Source organism: Myotis davidii, unplaced genomic scaffold (assembly GCF_000327345.1).
Source record: "Myotis davidii unplaced genomic scaffold, ASM32734v1 scaffold419, whole genome shotgun sequence".
Classification (NCBI taxonomy): Eukaryota; Metazoa; Chordata; class Mammalia; order Chiroptera; family Vespertilionidae; genus Myotis; species Myotis davidii.
Genome location: NW_006294998.1, coordinates 520,689 through 537,569, shown reverse-complemented (window position 1 = coordinate 537,569; position 16,881 = coordinate 520,689). Strand labels below are relative to the sequence as shown.

The following is a 16,881-nucleotide window of genomic DNA, read 5'->3' as shown; positions in this document are numbered from 1 at the left end:
GCATGGTGTCAGATTCCTCGCATCACCTTTCAACATCTCGTGGAGTCAATGCCAAGAAGAATCGCCACAGTATTGAAGGCAAAAGGTGGCCCAACGAAGTACTGATGGGGTGGTCACAATAATCTGGCCACTCAGTATAAATCTGTCATTCTCACTCCACTGAAGTGACCAATTAATCTCCTAGTGTGTTTCTTCAACTTATATTTCCATTGGATCATAGAAAAATGTATGCACAGAGATTTTAATGTTCCTTTGTTTTGTTTTGTTTTGTTTTGTTTTGGTCTTTGCTATTCTTTGCTTAAATCTTACTGTTATAAGTAATGATAGAATGTTCCATGAATTGATGATAGACTTGTATATTTAGCTCCTGGCTTTTAGAGTTTGATACCAATCTCAATAAAAATATGCATTTTAGTAAAGCAACACTTGTACATTTGAAATTAGAGAAATTTTTAACAGTGAGGATTCTACTTATCTGAAATAATAATGCAAGAAAAAATTTATTTTCTTACTTACACACCTCTTAATAGGATAAACTCATTTGCCATTTAGTGGGAGCTACCAAACAAAACAAAACAAAACAAAGAAACATACCTAGTCTAAAAAAAAAAAGACTTCTTAAAATGCCTGTGCCCAGTTGTCAATACTATTTCTATATTTTAAATTTATAGAGCACCACATTATTATAACAGCATAATCAAATTAAAATAGGAAGCAGATATGAATGTTAATAATTTTATCTAAAATAAATTAAAGTATAAAGGGGACAAGAGACACAGTGCATGATGATTAAATATACAAATACATGAAGTAAATATATATATACACTAGAGGCCCTGTGCATGAATTCGTGCATCAGTGGGGTCCCTCAGCCTGGCCTGTACCCTATTTCAATCTGGGACCCCTCAGGAGATGTCAGACTGCTAGTTTCAACCTGACCCCCCATACCAGGCTGAGGGACCCTACTGGTGAACAAATCCATGCACCTGGCCTCTAATATGCATGTAAGATCTTTGGTTAATCTCTTCCCACTCTCCCCCCTCCCCTCTTCCCTCTGAGATTCATCAGTCTGTTCCGTGTTTCCATGCCTGTGCATTAGCGTCTGCCCCCTGGTGGTCAATATGTGTCATTGCTAATAGCCCAACAGTCGCTTAGGCATACTAGTATATAAGCAATTTCCCAATTTGCATCACAGAGTTTTTTAAATATATGAAGGTTCTGAATGATCAGTAATTTCTGAAATGTGTGAGGTTTAAGAAAACTTTTAAATTTAATTTGCAAAAATTCAATAAACTGTAAATTTAGTTTATAATGTGTGTTCTTAATGCAATGTTGTACCCAGATTATAAATAATGGAGCAGAATTCATCTTCCCCACATTATTTCATTACCTCCCAAAGTATCTTTTTTTTCCCCAACGTTTTCTCATGTGGAATCATTACATAATGTAAGACATATTATAGATTCTGGTTGTACAGTATATTCTTAAAAATATTGACAAGGTTTAAAGTGTATTTCTCCAAATGTTAAACCACTAAGAAAAATATTCTATTACACTATCTAAGTGATGGTTTTTAAGAGTTTTGAAACTTTGAATATAATAAAGTAGTTGGCTTATGTTAGTTGTCATAAAGCTAAAATCTGGCCTTAGGATGTGGTTACCAGATAAAATAAATAGTTAAATGGGTATGCATGTGTAATCTGTGAGTGTGTGTGTGTGTGTGTGTGTGCGCGCACACGCTCTTGCACAAACAAATGGACTTGAATTCCTAGAACTTTATATTTGTTTTTGTTAAAACAATAATTACATTGATGTGTTTTATTTTCTTTTACTTATTTAAGAAAACATAATTGCATTTTTGTTGCTTTTTAAAATAATCAACAGTAATATTTGGTAAAGGAGGGAGGTTACAAACTTGTGATTTGATCAAATTTGATCCATAGTACATCAAATAAGTAGTAGGTGCTTCCTAGTTACTGTATTAATTGATTTAAAAATATCAAGCTTATAAATGGTCATTTAAAACATGTAATCATGTATACTGAACCCATACAAATCAAATTCATTATTTCCTTTGCCTGATGTAATTTTATGTCCCATCATCATTATGACCCTTTGAACAACAATAACTGAGAATTTATTTCAGAATATTCCACATTTTAATGCAGTGGTTCACAAATACGAATAACCTTTCATTTTTCAAACTTCACTAATTTCTAATCTATTATAATTTTTGGGTAGTTTTGAGATGAGTTATTAGACCAAATTTGTTGATATTGTTAACAAAAGATCAAAATTAATGTTTCTTTGAAGCGCTTTTTAAGCACACACAAGATATATAATTATGTCTAAATTGTTCATAGAAACTTGAATTTGAAAGGTATTAATAATATAAAATGGTCTCTGTTAATCATCTACCATCTTATTCATAAATGACTTCAGCTCAGAGAGAGTAAGATTATCAATGTCAACACCAAAAACTAAACCCTGGATCTATTACATAGAGTGAGAGTTTTCAGACTTTTTAGCAACATATTGTAGTTGATTTGGTTCTAACCACTTAAAAGTAATAAAACATTATGAAAATGCTTAAAGTATAAAATTAAGACACATAATAGGCAACTATACATCTAACTTTACAATATTCAATTTATTTTACATCCTTATAACTCCTAAAAAAACAGGGCTAATACACTACTTAAAATCTATTTTAAGTGTATATATTTCTCCCTTTGTAAAACACAAACTATGGATTTTTTAAGTGGTGGAGATTTATTTAATAATAAAATTCATATTGCTTATTCATTCCATTTAGTGTATATTTTATACCTCCAAATCTAATTGTAAACACATTTAGTGTATCTTCCAATAATATGCCATTTCTGTCCAATATGTTTACTAAACAAATCATTTTTAGGGTAAATTTCAATTGAATTAGAATAAAATATTAATTTTTAGATAAAATTTCCTTGAATTATTATAAAGACATACACATAAAAATTCTATGCTTTGTAAATTATTCTGATTTTGAACACATTCACTGTATTGACTATTTGTTTTGTAAAACATTCATAAGCTTAATGTATCCTAAATCAAAATATATTTGTTTCTATATTGAGGTTTTTATTTAAGTACACAACTCAAAATTTAGTCTCTCATATTATTCAAAATAGCTATTGCATTATTAATATAGAGGCTAATTTTCCAAAGTATTTTAGTCCTACTTTTTTCTTTTTTAAAAATATATTTTTATTCATTTCAGAGAAGAAGGAAAAGGGAGAGAGAGACTGAAGCATCAATGATGAGAATCATTGATTGGCTCCTCCTGCACACCCACTACTGGGGATCGAACCTACAACCGGAGCATGTACCCTGATATGGAATCAAACCTTGACCTCCTGGTTCATAGGTCGACACTCAACCACCGAGCCACCATGGCTGGGTTCTCCTAAATTTTTCTTAATGAAAAACCATGGTCCCCGTATACTAGTAAAAATAGGTTGCATTATTTTATAGATATTATTATTATTTAAAAGTTGAAGAAATCTTATTCCTATTCTTCACAAAATTGTATTTTTACAGTTTACATATTACATGATCTCTAACAAGTTCCAGAAAACCCTAATTGAACTTTAGTTATAAAATTTTCAAAAAATGAAAGACATAATTTTATATGTTAGGAAAGGCTGATTCTAGTTTATTGTCAATTTTCTTTTTGTAAAACATTTTAAGATCCATATAGGTGAAACATTTAATGTTAAAACACTCAGCCTCTTGAGTTTCTCTCTTATAATGATCTTTATTTCTACCCTTCCTTAATTTCAAGCTCCCATAGTCTACCTTCTCATTATCAATACTTCACAACCTCCATAGCTTCAAATTGCAAAAAGCTCACTCTTCATTCACTGCCTCCTCGTATACTTCAACTTTGACAACTCTTGTCCAGTGGGTTCTTTCAATGGGTTCTTTAATTCACTGAGCTTGCTGTTTTCACTCTCAATCAACCCGACGAGTTCTCTGAGCTTAAATCCTTTGATAAGTTATTGGAATAATTCTATTGCATACAGTACTTTGCTATTATCCCACATAAAGTCAAAATTTTCACTGAATCCATGCCTACAACAATGCTGCTGAATGTTGTGGGAAACTGTTTATTGCCTTCACTATCTGATAAGCATAGACAGAGAACTCCTCTCACACCACCCCCCTGCCCCCCCAACCCAAGGCTGGGTGCCTTTGAAGCCCTAGCAAAGCTCGGAGCTAGGCGCCACCTCTGTTTGTCCAGACAGTGGTAGCTGAAACTACTCCCCCATTTATTATTATGTAAATCCTTGCTGATGGGCTAGTCTGCCTGTTGCCAGGGGTCACCTGCCTAAGGGCTATGCTATGGGTGCATCCCAGAATCAATAAAAGCTTGGTGAGGCCTGAGCATGGGAAGGAAGTCCTTAGGGACTTGCTGCCTGGTCCCCCAATATTGCAAAATTATCTCGTGTCTTTTTCTCTCATTTGTTGTGCGGCTCCTCTTTCAGATACCGAACCCTACTCCACGCGGGTCGTGGAAGGAAACACTCAACAAATGTCACTGAAGACATGCTTGAAATATAGGATGACCATCATGCATGAACCTTTTCTGCTCCCATGTCCTGATGCTAATATCTCCTAGCTCAATCTTTTTTCTTGCATTACTGCTTTATTCTTTCTCAGCAAAACTTTCATACTACTACCCTATTCCTCACCTTGAAATGGCAACCTTACTTTTTTTTCCTCCACTGAGGATTTTTTATAATCTGAATTCCTGTGATTATGTGAGATAGATTCTCTGCTATGCAGTGAGAATTGAAGAATGTCTACAACCAGCTTATTTACTAATCAATATTCTCTTGTGTAAAATAAAAAATGATTTATTTTACATTTGCAAAATACCTACAATATCATCACTTTTGTGTTTTATTCATTTTATTTTATGTTTGTTGTTATTTTGATTTTTTTTGTTTATCATCTCCAATGCTCAATATTGTGCTGGATGTAAGTGATTCAAAGATAATTAAAATACCACTTCAAATTCAAAAAGTTTACTTTAATTAGAAGGTAATTGACCTCAAATATAATTTATTTTTAGTGACTTTGAGAGAAATGATGGGTAAATATATATCTACGTATCTATATATGTGTGTTTATTGGGGAGGCAGGTGCATAATCTCTATCTATCTTTCTATCATCATTATCTCTATATAGCCAATCTATCTGTTCAAGAAAGAATTTGAGGCAGGTGTTAACAAAAGAGAAGGGAAGTTAGCAATACAAATGATTTTAACCTTCATAAGGTGCATAAAAGTTTAATGGGTTCTGGGAATTCCCTGGGGGTTAGGACATCTGTTAGTGCTGAATGCCCGTGATTTCTGAAATCTCAGACCAACAGGGAATACAAATCAAAACTGTTCAAAGAATATTTTTTTCTTATTGCCACTTACCAGGAGTTTTACAGAATATTTAGTGACTATTAAGTCTGAAATGCCATGGGAAAAAATTGGTTGCTTTCTATCCACATCTGGTGATAGGTAAGGTCACAATGTAGCCCAGATGCCATTCATTGCTGCTTATTTCTGTCTGACATCTGCAACTCTTTCAATATGGCACAACACATACAAAAGAGAAAGAGAGAGCAAGGAAGTATTGCAGCCATGTTGAATAAAGTAAAAACAATCTATTTTCAATCAAATAAACATTTCCCAGGATCTGAAAAAGTGAGCACATACCTTTCCTCTCCCTAATATGCCCAAAATTTGGCTGAATTTACTTTATTGTTCCCTTAAGAATAAATCGGTGATTTGACATTCATTTCTGGTACTGCATGAAGATGATATCATTCTAAAATTAGCAAGACCAATACTAGATTTAGTAATTCAAGTGGATATTAACTAATCTCTAAAACAGCGATTCTCCTGTCTTTTTAAAAACATTACCTTTTTTAGCAATTTGATTGATTCTTACTTGCCTTTTAAATGTAGATATACATTTTGCAAAATACTTTTATTATATATTTTTAAATAATAACACAAATCTCAATTCTTAGAGTATATATTGCCCTTCAAAATCCAACTCGTATTTCTTGCTTCTTGTTGTTTCCTGAAGAATGCCCTTCAGTATTTATAAGCTTTTTATTTTCTGTTTCTTACAAGATTAATATCCTATATTTTTCTGATTTTTTCAGAGTATACTGTGAATACATTTTCATTTTCTTATTGATTAAAAAAAAACACAACAACAACAAAACAAAAAAACAGACCCAAAGGGAAATTTGCTTTTGATGTCCCTTTCTTTCTCTTTTTTTCCTTGGAAATACTTGTATGAGGCATGAAGTTTGGAACTTACAGTTTCTTGAATCCATGAGAAAAATTACAAGGACAATAAGCAAATGTACTACAGGAAATGGTAGGGAAGGTTAGCTAGAGACTGTGTCTTGCAGTATGAAATAAAATTTCAAGCAGCGGGGTGGAGTGGCAATGGGGGGATAAAGACACATATGTAATATCTTAACCAATGAAGAAAAAAAGTAAAAATAAATAAATAAATAAATAGATTTCATTCATCATCCCAGACTTGTTTTGATGTGACCTACTATTAGTCATGTTAGTTATTAATGGCCATAAAATAATGTCAATGTAAAAAATATTAAACTAAATGGAGGCTGAAATGTTAAAATTTGGAAGAGGGTGTTCCTAAAGGTCTGACTATAAGTATTGCTGTCCTTACTTAAAATATGGGCACTAAGTGATTCACACATGTTTTTTAATGTGGCACAGATGTAATACAGTGATAGGTTTCGAAGTGTACAATAAATAAATATTGCTTATATATGCATAACATTGGTTACCCAGGCCATTCTCATGTCTACTGACATCTACACGTGTATTTTTACACAAGTTTAATTCACTTGAACTTGATCTTAAGCTTCTTTGAAGGTTTCCCCTTCTCTCTCCCCCATTTTTCATTAATATCCCCTTCTTTTAACTCCTTTGACATTTATAATGAATTAAAAATTAACAAGATGGCTATTTTAGGGAGGGGGTTGGAGGATAAAACAGACATTTTCACATTCTTTTTTCTTATTAGAAAATAAATATTATTCAGCGTATTCAACCTATACCCAGGCAAAGTAACAGAGTAACTTATTAACTTTTAAGTAGAGTACAGTGTAATGTCAGAAACTTCAATCTTAAGAGTTTTGGCAGAAGACACAACATTTATGGGTCAGAGACATGGGCCTTTTAAACTCGTGGCACAGCAAGTGCAGGAGCATCAGAACTTGCATTCATCCTCTTAGCCCCCAGTCCCGTGGATGATGCAGTGCGGGCCCTGATGAATGCTACACATGCTCTGTGTTTGCCTGGAAACTGAAGATCATCACTGAGTTTAGAAAAGCAAGTCTGCTCTTCATTACCTCATCCCCTCAAGATTGATTCCTTAAAAAAATAATTTAAAAACAAAACAAAAAACAAAGCCTGGAAAATGGCCCAAGTGCACCCAAAGCCCTTTATGGTTTGCCTGACATGATAAAAACAGGTCTCTCCTGTATCTTATTGGTCTGTATCGGATAACCTTACATAGTTCTAACTTATAGGCTTAGATCATAAGTCATAGAATGGAGGGCCATATTGATGTTTAAAAAATCCTGGGTTCCATTAGCAAGGAAGTTGGAAAAAGTAACTTCAAATGCTCCAACTCATTCAGATGGTGAGATGGTTTTAGGTTTTTTGTTTTGTTTTTGTTAGTCGAAAACTTACTAATTGGAATGAAGGATATTCTATTGAAATATATGAGTGTATAAAATGCAAACAGTCATCAGTGGACTTAAGTTGGAGTCAATTTGCTTAATCAGACAATTTTCCTCTTAAATTTTAGCCTTGACCATTTATATTGAGAAAGTTTTCTTGATTGAGTAGGAAGACATGAGAAGGGATCTTGAAGGAGGACTGGCTTGGTTGAAGGCAAGCATGGAAGGGAGAGAAATGAGTGATAAAAAAATTATAAAGAGCATAAGAAAAAAAAGAAAAAAATGAGTATGACACAGATGAGAGCAACTTTATCATGTAATATACTTTTATAATCCATATTTAATTCCTAATATCAGCCACTTAAATTGCTTTTTATCTGTATATATTCCATTATATGATTTTTAAGTGGGCAATATTAAAAGAAATACTGAAAAATAAATAAAATTCTAATTTAATGTATTACAATCTGTAGGCTATCCTATATAATAAAGATGTGATATGCAAATGGTGGTTACGCCGTGAAGTGTAATGACCGACCACATAATGACCAGATCACAGATCAGCAGGAGGGTGGGTCAGCGAGCTACAACTGGGCAGCGGAGAGCTACAGGAGGAGGCAGGGCAGCAAGATATGATGGGAGGGTTGGGGGGGCGGGGGGAGCTATAAGAGATCGGGGCAGCAGGTGGAGAGCTACTGGAGGGTGGCAGTGAGCTACTGGTGCACGGATTCGTGTGCAGGGTAACTAGTAGTTTAATAAACCACAAAAGGGGATCATTACTGAGAGAAAACTTACAAGTAATATAATCATTGAGCATATAACTGGTATCCAGATGACTATTTCTGGAGAAAAAAAGGAAGGCTAAGCTGATCATTTGTGTAATATCCACCTGAGGCAGAGAATGATCAATTTATTTTATGTCTGTTGTGGTGCGTGATGATATATTTTGTGATGATGGGTTTTACTAGTTTTGGCATTGCAGAGGCGTTTTTGGCATTACTTTATTTAATTTTGATACTAAATTAACAAGTACAACATTCAAAGACTGAAAGGTGAATAGTTGTCAGGGACCCAGATCCTTTAAGATAGAGAAAAATTCTGAGTCTTCCCACCAGGCAAGTCTCTTAGCTGACGATAGAAATTGTAATGAGTGAAAGAAGAGATATTGAGGGTCCGTTGCAGCCTCCAGTTTGTTTATACTGACTGTCCTCATGTAAGTTTCCTCTCAGGCTTGTACAAGGGATACAGAGTAAAGCAGTGAGGAGTGGATTAGAGAGCGTGTTACATGCAGCGTGCTGTTAAGATCCACTCCTGAAAACTGTAGCACTTCCACTGCTGGGAGCAGTGCCAGGGGAGAGCTCAGCTGAGAAGATCTCCAGGAATTGCCTTTGGCTAAAGAGTCTCCTTGTGGAAGCTTATCCTATGGCCCTGGGACAGTGAACCTTCTAAGAGCGGATGCTTTGCTGAAGGGTAATATCAGCTCGAGAGCATCCCACGGGGTTAACTGGCTGGCCCCTCTGCTGTGACCTCATTGCCCTTCAAGTCTCCCCTCTGAGCCGTTCTAGGTCCTTCATGCTCCAATGAACTACCTGCAGGCAAACTTCCCTCCCAGACTCTGTTTTTGGGGAAGCCAAACTCAGACAACTAATTTTAAATAATATTAAATTAGGCTATTTGGTTAGTTTTAGTTCAGAAGTCTTATTACATACAATCATTATTTGTAGTTGATCGCTACTGTAAATTTCCTCTGCAAAATGCTTTTCTGTGGAAAAGCTATCAGAGATGTTATCCTTTATGTTTTAGGACTGATGCTAGTTCTGTGGCATTTGTTTTGCATTTCTACTTACATAATGAATGGTTAACCTGCCTTTGGGGGTATAGTGCACTTTATCTCAATTTCTGTTCCCCTGCTCAGTTTAAATTCTAATTGTGATTCCGATGGATAAATGAAGTTGGTTGCTTGAAAGTAAAGATTACTGTAGTTCTTACTACTTTTACCCTTACCAGAAATAGGCAGGATGAATTATCCTTGACTTTAAGTTGAACACTTAATTACTCTTCCAGGTGTTCATATTATGGTAAACTATGGATTCAGGGCAAGGAATTCTTTAAAAGTATTTATTTATCAGTCTGGGATCCTACTTACAAGCAAAGAAAATAGCTTTGCACAAATAATCAGATAGGGAATTATTCAGAAAGCATCAAACACCGTGCACGCGCGCGCACACACACACACACACACACACACACACACTATTCTGAAGTAAATACCTCTAAAAACGGGATCCACAACTTCCTTTTTTACGTAAAGATCCACATTTAAATATTTTATGTTAACCTTTGTGGGCCATACAATCTATCACACTTGTTCAAATCTGCCTTTGTAGCCCAAAAGTAGTAAAGACAACATATAAAAGAATTAGCATAGCTTTGTTCCAATAAAACTATTTACAAAAATAGGTGGCAATCTGGATTTGTCCTAAGTCCTATTTTATTGACCTCTACCTAAAGGAATTTGTAAATTTTTTCAACTCTCCATGTATTCTCATTCTCTCCAAACTCCTCATAATTTTAAATAATTGTATCAAATTTCCATTGTCAGAACATGAATCAATTGCATATCCTTCAGTTACCACTAATGTCTCCTTTTTGTTGGAATTTTAAAATATTTACATAGTAACCCTCTATTTCTCTTGATAAAGATTCTTCAATCATATGATGGTTCCCTGAGTTTCCATGTTATCCTAAAGGTTGTTCTGTGGCCTTTATATTTGAAGGTCTATTTGATTACACACAATATCCCTGGTTCATATTTACTTCGTTTTTTTTTTTCTTTTGATACAACATGTTGCCGTCAAAGTTTATGACACTAATTTGACTTTCTATCTGTGAAAAGTGACTTTTTTGACTGCGTGGCCAAATCATTTATTTATTTTTGTTCCTTATTTTTAATTAAAAAGTAAAAAGTACTTTTCTTTAGTTAAATAATGTGCCCTTTTAAATAGTTGTTCTACGTTTTCTTTCACTTAAATTTGTGGGAGGATTATGGTTTTTAGTAGTGTTCATAGTTTGTCTCCTATATCTAAGCTTGTCTCTACCTAAAATCTTCCCTCAAAAACTCTTATATCTATCTCTTTTAAGTTTTTTGTTGGAATTAAAATTTTCTTTAAATATTACACTATTCTGCTCAAACTGCCATAACAAAATACCACGCACTGGGTAGCTTAAGCAATGGAAATTGCTTTCTCACAGTTCTGGAGGCTGGACATCCAAGTTGAAGGTCCTCTCACAGTTGGTCTCTCTGGAGGCCTCTCCTGGGCTTGCAGATGGTAACTTTCTTATTATGTCCTCACAGCAGGGCCTTTCCTCTGTGTACCTGCACTCCTGGGGCCCCGTTTTCTTCTTCTAAGGGCACCAGTCCTATTTGGATTAAAGACCTACCTTTATGACTTCATTTAACCTTAATTACTTCCTTAAATGCCCTTTCTCTGAATACAGTCACATTGGGTTTAAGGCGTCAAAGTATGAATTTTCAGGGAGCACAATTCAATGCATAACAAATACTTGTAAAGATGTCTGTTTATTCTTGTGTTACTTTTAGTTTAGTCTTGATTTCTGAAATCTTTTCCTGGTATTACTGATTTTCCTTGAGCAAAGAAAATGCATTTTAATGTCCTCCTATTGAACAGGTGTCTTATTTCTAAGTGTTACTAATTCTGATTTATTTTTTTCGTGTTTGTTATCATTGTCCTAACATCATGCAGCTTATTTTGCAGTTTGCTTCTAGTCTGTTGCCATGTCTTTCTTTAACATATGCCTTCCTCCTGCCATTGGTAGTTTGGCTCCACTTGCATTACTTATGAGACTTGTGGTATTCTGTTATTTTTGCTGGAGGATTTTTTTTCCCCATCCTATTTTCTATTTTATACCTGAGGAGATTAGGGAAGATTCAAAAAGTACCACCATGTTGCCTTCTTGCCATTATCTCATCCTATATAATAAAAGCCTAATATGCAAATTGTCCCCTTGGGTGGTTGGTTGTTTGACTGGGAGACGGGGAGTTCGACCACTCGCTATGATGTGCACTGACCACCAGGGGGCAGCGCAGAACATGGCGGGTGTCAGTGATATGGCATTGGCAGCAGGCGGCAATGGAGGCACTCTTAGCCCCAATGGGCCCTGACAAGAGCGAGACCATGGCAGGATGGTGGAGCAGGTGAGCAGGCAGTGCCAGGCCAAGGCATGTGTGAGTGGGGGCCCGATCACCCCACTGATCGCCCCACAGAAGGCAACCAGCTGCAGAGATGGGAGAGAGGGGCTGCAGCCTGGCTCCAGGCACTGAGGGAGCCAGGTAGCGAGGGCGAGGGCCTGGCCCTGATTGGTCACCCCTGAGACCATGGCAGGATGGTGGAGCAGGTGAGCAGGCAGTGCCAGGCCAAGGCATGTGTGAGTGGGGGCCCGATCACCCCACTGATCGCCCCACAGAAGGCAACCAGCTGCAGAGATGGGAGAGAGGGGCTGCAGCCTGGCTCCAGGCACTGAGGGAGCCAGGTAGCGAGGGCGAGGGCCTGGCACTGATTGATCACCCCTCCGCAGGATGGTGGAGCAGGTGAGGAGGTGGCACCAGACCAAGGTGGGGTGTCAAGAGGGGCTGTGAGGCTGGGGGTGTGAACTGGGACCTGATCTCCACAGGCCACCCCAGGGACCCCACCCATGCATGAATTCGTGCACTGGGCCTCTAGTTTGTTTAATAGTTACCATGTGTTATTGAATAATTGAACAAGATGGCCTTAGTATTACTGAAGACTAAGCTTTAGACAGGCTTCTTCTTGACAGAATATTCTGTCATTTATGTTGCCCCAAATACTCCATGGCTCTTGATGTAGAAATGCATTCATTTTTAATGTATAAATACCATTGTTTGCCATAACTTCTTGTTTAAGAGAGACTTACCCTTTTACCATTGTATAACCTTAGAAAGGGGTAATTCTCTCTTTGGAGGAATAGGCATTTTTCTTTTCTACTCTCCATTTATTAGCAACAAAAATCCACAACCACCTATATTCATGAGAATACATGAATTCAGAATACGTTTCCAATAGGATTGCTACACTTGTTAAATCAAGTGGAAAAAAAGCAGCATCATTATTTAATTGGGAACACTTTAGTATTTTTTTAATGTAGCTTTTTCGTGGATGCTGTTCAGAGTAAGATGTGTGACATATCAATTGCTCAGAACCTGCTGTTACTTGTGATTAAGAGACAGACACTGTTCAAAGGAAATTGTCTTGTAATTACTACAAAAAGCAGGCAATCAACACAAGTATTGTCTTTTTGTATTGTAAAGAGAGAGAAAACTAAATTTAACCAGAACCTTTATTTGAAGAGCACAACTCATTTAGCTTAAAACTGTTTTCACAATATATCTACCACCCATGGTGATGTCTCTCAGCTCTTCTTGTGTTTATGAGTAGCTAACTTGACCTTTTAAAACTTATATTCTGAAAAATTGCCAGAAAAAGAATAAGGGGGATTTAAGACCTTACCATCAATTGCAGGATTAATATGATTTTCACTAATTAGCATATTAGTAGATTTAATCATCTTCAGTGTTGAGTTTTTAATTCTTGGTTTTGTTTTCCTAAATCTGCTAAATTTTTATCTATATAGTTAAATCTTTGAAAGAGTGGTAGAAATCACTCTCAGAACCCAAACATAAATCTTATAAAAATAAAGAAAAATAATTATAAGAATTATTTCTATGTATTTTTATATGCTAACAGAGAGAAATTGGGTGGCAGGAGGAAGGAATCAGGGAAACCATGTTTGTTTCTTTTATTTTTTAATGTTTATACTAAAGATAAAAGTAATGTGTTCTTCCTTTCATTGTGGGTAAGATGTACAATTGTGTAATCTAGCAACAATAGAATAAGAGGCTGTATTTTATATCCAGATAGGTGGACAAGTAGATTTGATTCAAGCATTCAATTACTGTACATTCAATATTAATTAACCATTATTTTTTTTTAGGCTCTGGAACTATGCATACAAACAAGATTTTTTTTTCAAGGATCAGTCAGTGAGCAGAAGCACAGTTAAGCTAGTAACTGCAATGCAACATAGGGAATGTCACAATGAAAGAATATAAGGGAAAGCCATAATTGTATGAATTAGTAATTAAAGATTCTGCCTAGGAGAATCAAGATAGGCATCACTGCAAAAAGTCCACCTTAGTGCAATAAAACATTTTGAAGAATTAGCGTGATCTCACCAGAGTCATTAGTTGGTACTTAAATTTCAATATATTTAGGAAGGAACATATAAAATCTAATTTTGCCTATTTAGAGATAAAAATACATGGAATAATTTTTAAATTAGCATTCTTTTTTGATTAGTTGAATGATTGGGTACCAATTTATGACATGTTTTTATATGTATTTTAAAACTTGACCTCACTTTATATCTGCTATACAATTTTCAGAATAATATAATCTAAAAATTTACATACTCATGCTAACACACTATAGGAGAAGAAAAAGTTTTCCTTCACTCTCTAGATTCCCTGGCTGGGTATGAAAATTTAATAAACAGAAACTTCATTGTAAATGAAGTTGCAAGGCTAGACTAGAGAGCTCCCACACATGTCACCCAAAGCACACTATTGACTCCAACAGGAAGAATCCTACCTTGCATCTTTGACAGGAAGTGATACTATTATACTACCTCAGCAGGATGAGGGAAATACTCCTCCTGGCCCGTAAAGTTCACCCAATAGGAAACTGTCATAACTCAGTCAATGAAAAGTCACAACATTCCAAACTTTTAGTTTCTTGCCAATATCCATAAAAGAGTGTCTCTCCTTTGTTTCTCTGGACATGGCATGTTTTGCTATCAGACCACACGTCCTGAACTGAAGTTCTCTGTTGTTCCCAAAAAGCCCATTTTGCTGGAGAAAAGTGAAATAAGCCAGTCAGAGAAAGACATGCACCATATGATTTCACTCATATGTGGAATCCAAGGAACTGATGAACTAACAAGCAACATGATAGACTCTATAGATAGAGAGCAGCTGACAGCTCATGGGGGCAGGGGGAGCGAATGACTTGGAAGGATTGAGAAAAAAAGAAAAAAAAGAGTAAGAACTCATGGACATGGAAAGCAGTGTGGTGAGAAGGTATAGGGGGATAAATGGTGATGGAAAAAATAATGAACTCAACATTATTTATACATATTATGTATAATACTAGACTGCTGGTTCCCAACTGCTCCCCTGCCTGCCTTCCTGATTGCCACTAACTGCTTTTGCCTGCCAGCCTGATCACCCCCAACCACTCCTCTGCCAGCCTGGTCCACACCTAACTGCTCCCCTGCCAGCCCAGTCACCCCCAACTGCCTTCCTCTGCCGGCCCAGTCACCCCTAATTGCCCTTCCCTGCAGGCCTGGTTACCCTAACTGCCCTCCCCTGCTGGCCTGGTAACCCCTAACTGCCCTCCCCTGCTGTCCTGATTGCCCACAACTTCCCTCCCCTGATGGCCATCTTGTGGCTGTGGGTGCTGCCATCTTTGAGGGTAGGGCAATTAGCATATTCCCTCCTTATTGGCTGTGGGCGCCACCATCTTTGCGTTGGTGTGAGGATCAATTAGCATATTCCCTCTTTACTAGGTAGGATTGTGGAATCCACAATATTCTAGAGACCTTTACAATATGTATATTTGAAAAAAAAGATTAAGTATCTCGTCAATGTCATGCAAACAGGAAGTGGAAAGTTTGGGTGTGAATTTTTCTAACTCTAGACTTAATTGTGTTTCTTTGAGGTCTTCCAAATCATCATTTTCCTTGCTTGAAATTGTATATGTAGTTAGTGATAACAATTGCAATGACAAGTAATTTATATTTTTGGTAAATCCTAACTAATGACTTCTCTTTTTTCATTGGAACTGTTTATGGGAATGTAACTGTGGGGGAGGGGTTTGGAGATCTGTTGGTGAGGGGAAAAATGAATCAAGGATGACATATAAGGTTTTAGCTTGAGGAGCAGGTTGGATGGTGACGACACTTACTGAAATGGCAAAGACTAAGAGAGGAAAAGTTTTGAGGGGTTGGGAATCAAGAGTTATGTTATCAAAGTGAGAGAAGGTTGGTAGGCAGTTATGTCTGTGGGTCTGGAACTCAGGGGAGATGACAAGGTAGGAAGGTGAAGCTCCTGACTCCTACAGTGTGAAAAGCAGAGACCTCCACAAATGTGATGTTTGTGTGGTAGGTCCCCAGCCAAAAAGAAAAAGTCCTCTGAGAGAAGCCGCACGTCTCCTCGGAGTGACAGAAACCAAAGCCCTCAACACCCAACGGTCAAAGTGATGCAAAAGCACGAGGACCATCTGTCCCGGGGAGAACGGGAGGATTGGCAGCACTGGGAGGCATCAGGCAGGAGCACAGGCGAGCTAGGAACAGTGACCCAGCCAGGCACAGGGGCCGCCCCCATCAGAGGAGAAGCTCTAATGAGAGCCCTGGGAGTGGGCAGGCTCAGGGACCTGATGGAGCCCTTCAGAACCTGCAGGCCCAGGAGGCAGAGCAGGAGCCTTATAATGCCCCACGGGGGAGGGAGCATCGCCAAAGGATTGAAGCCAGTGCCAGCGGTAATGAGTCTCAGGAGCTGGTTTCTCACCTGGTGGCAGCAACCAAAACAAAGAGGTGCCTGTTAAGGAACAGCCAATCTTCAACTTTCTGGGGACATTTCTTGAGGACACTAACCTTCTGAGGTGTAGTCATTCAAAACGACCCCCCAAAGCACTTATCCTTATAAAACAGTAGAGTCTCTACCCCTTTAACAATTAAGAGGTGCTTCCAATCATGCACATCCATGGACAAAGTGTTTACCTCTTGGGACAACATGGCCCAATCATGAACATTACAATCGATTATCCCTCTGGTTCAAACCAGCATGCGATCTTCCAGCAGAGGCTTGTGGAATACACCTGTGCTGATGGGGCAGGTGGCCGCAGGGTGAAGCCCTACCTCAATGGCCTTGGCTCAATGGAACGTTCTTGAATGACAAGCACATTGAACCAAAGAGGTACTATGAACTGAAAGAAAAAGATGTTTAAATTTGG

General features: G+C 37.1%; 1 pseudogene; it reads left to right on the top strand.

Annotated features, from left to right (window-relative positions):
- The window catches only part of LOC102755485, a 24,898-nt pseudogene that overhangs the window by 7,923 nt on the left and 94 nt on the right, over positions 1-16,881 (top strand).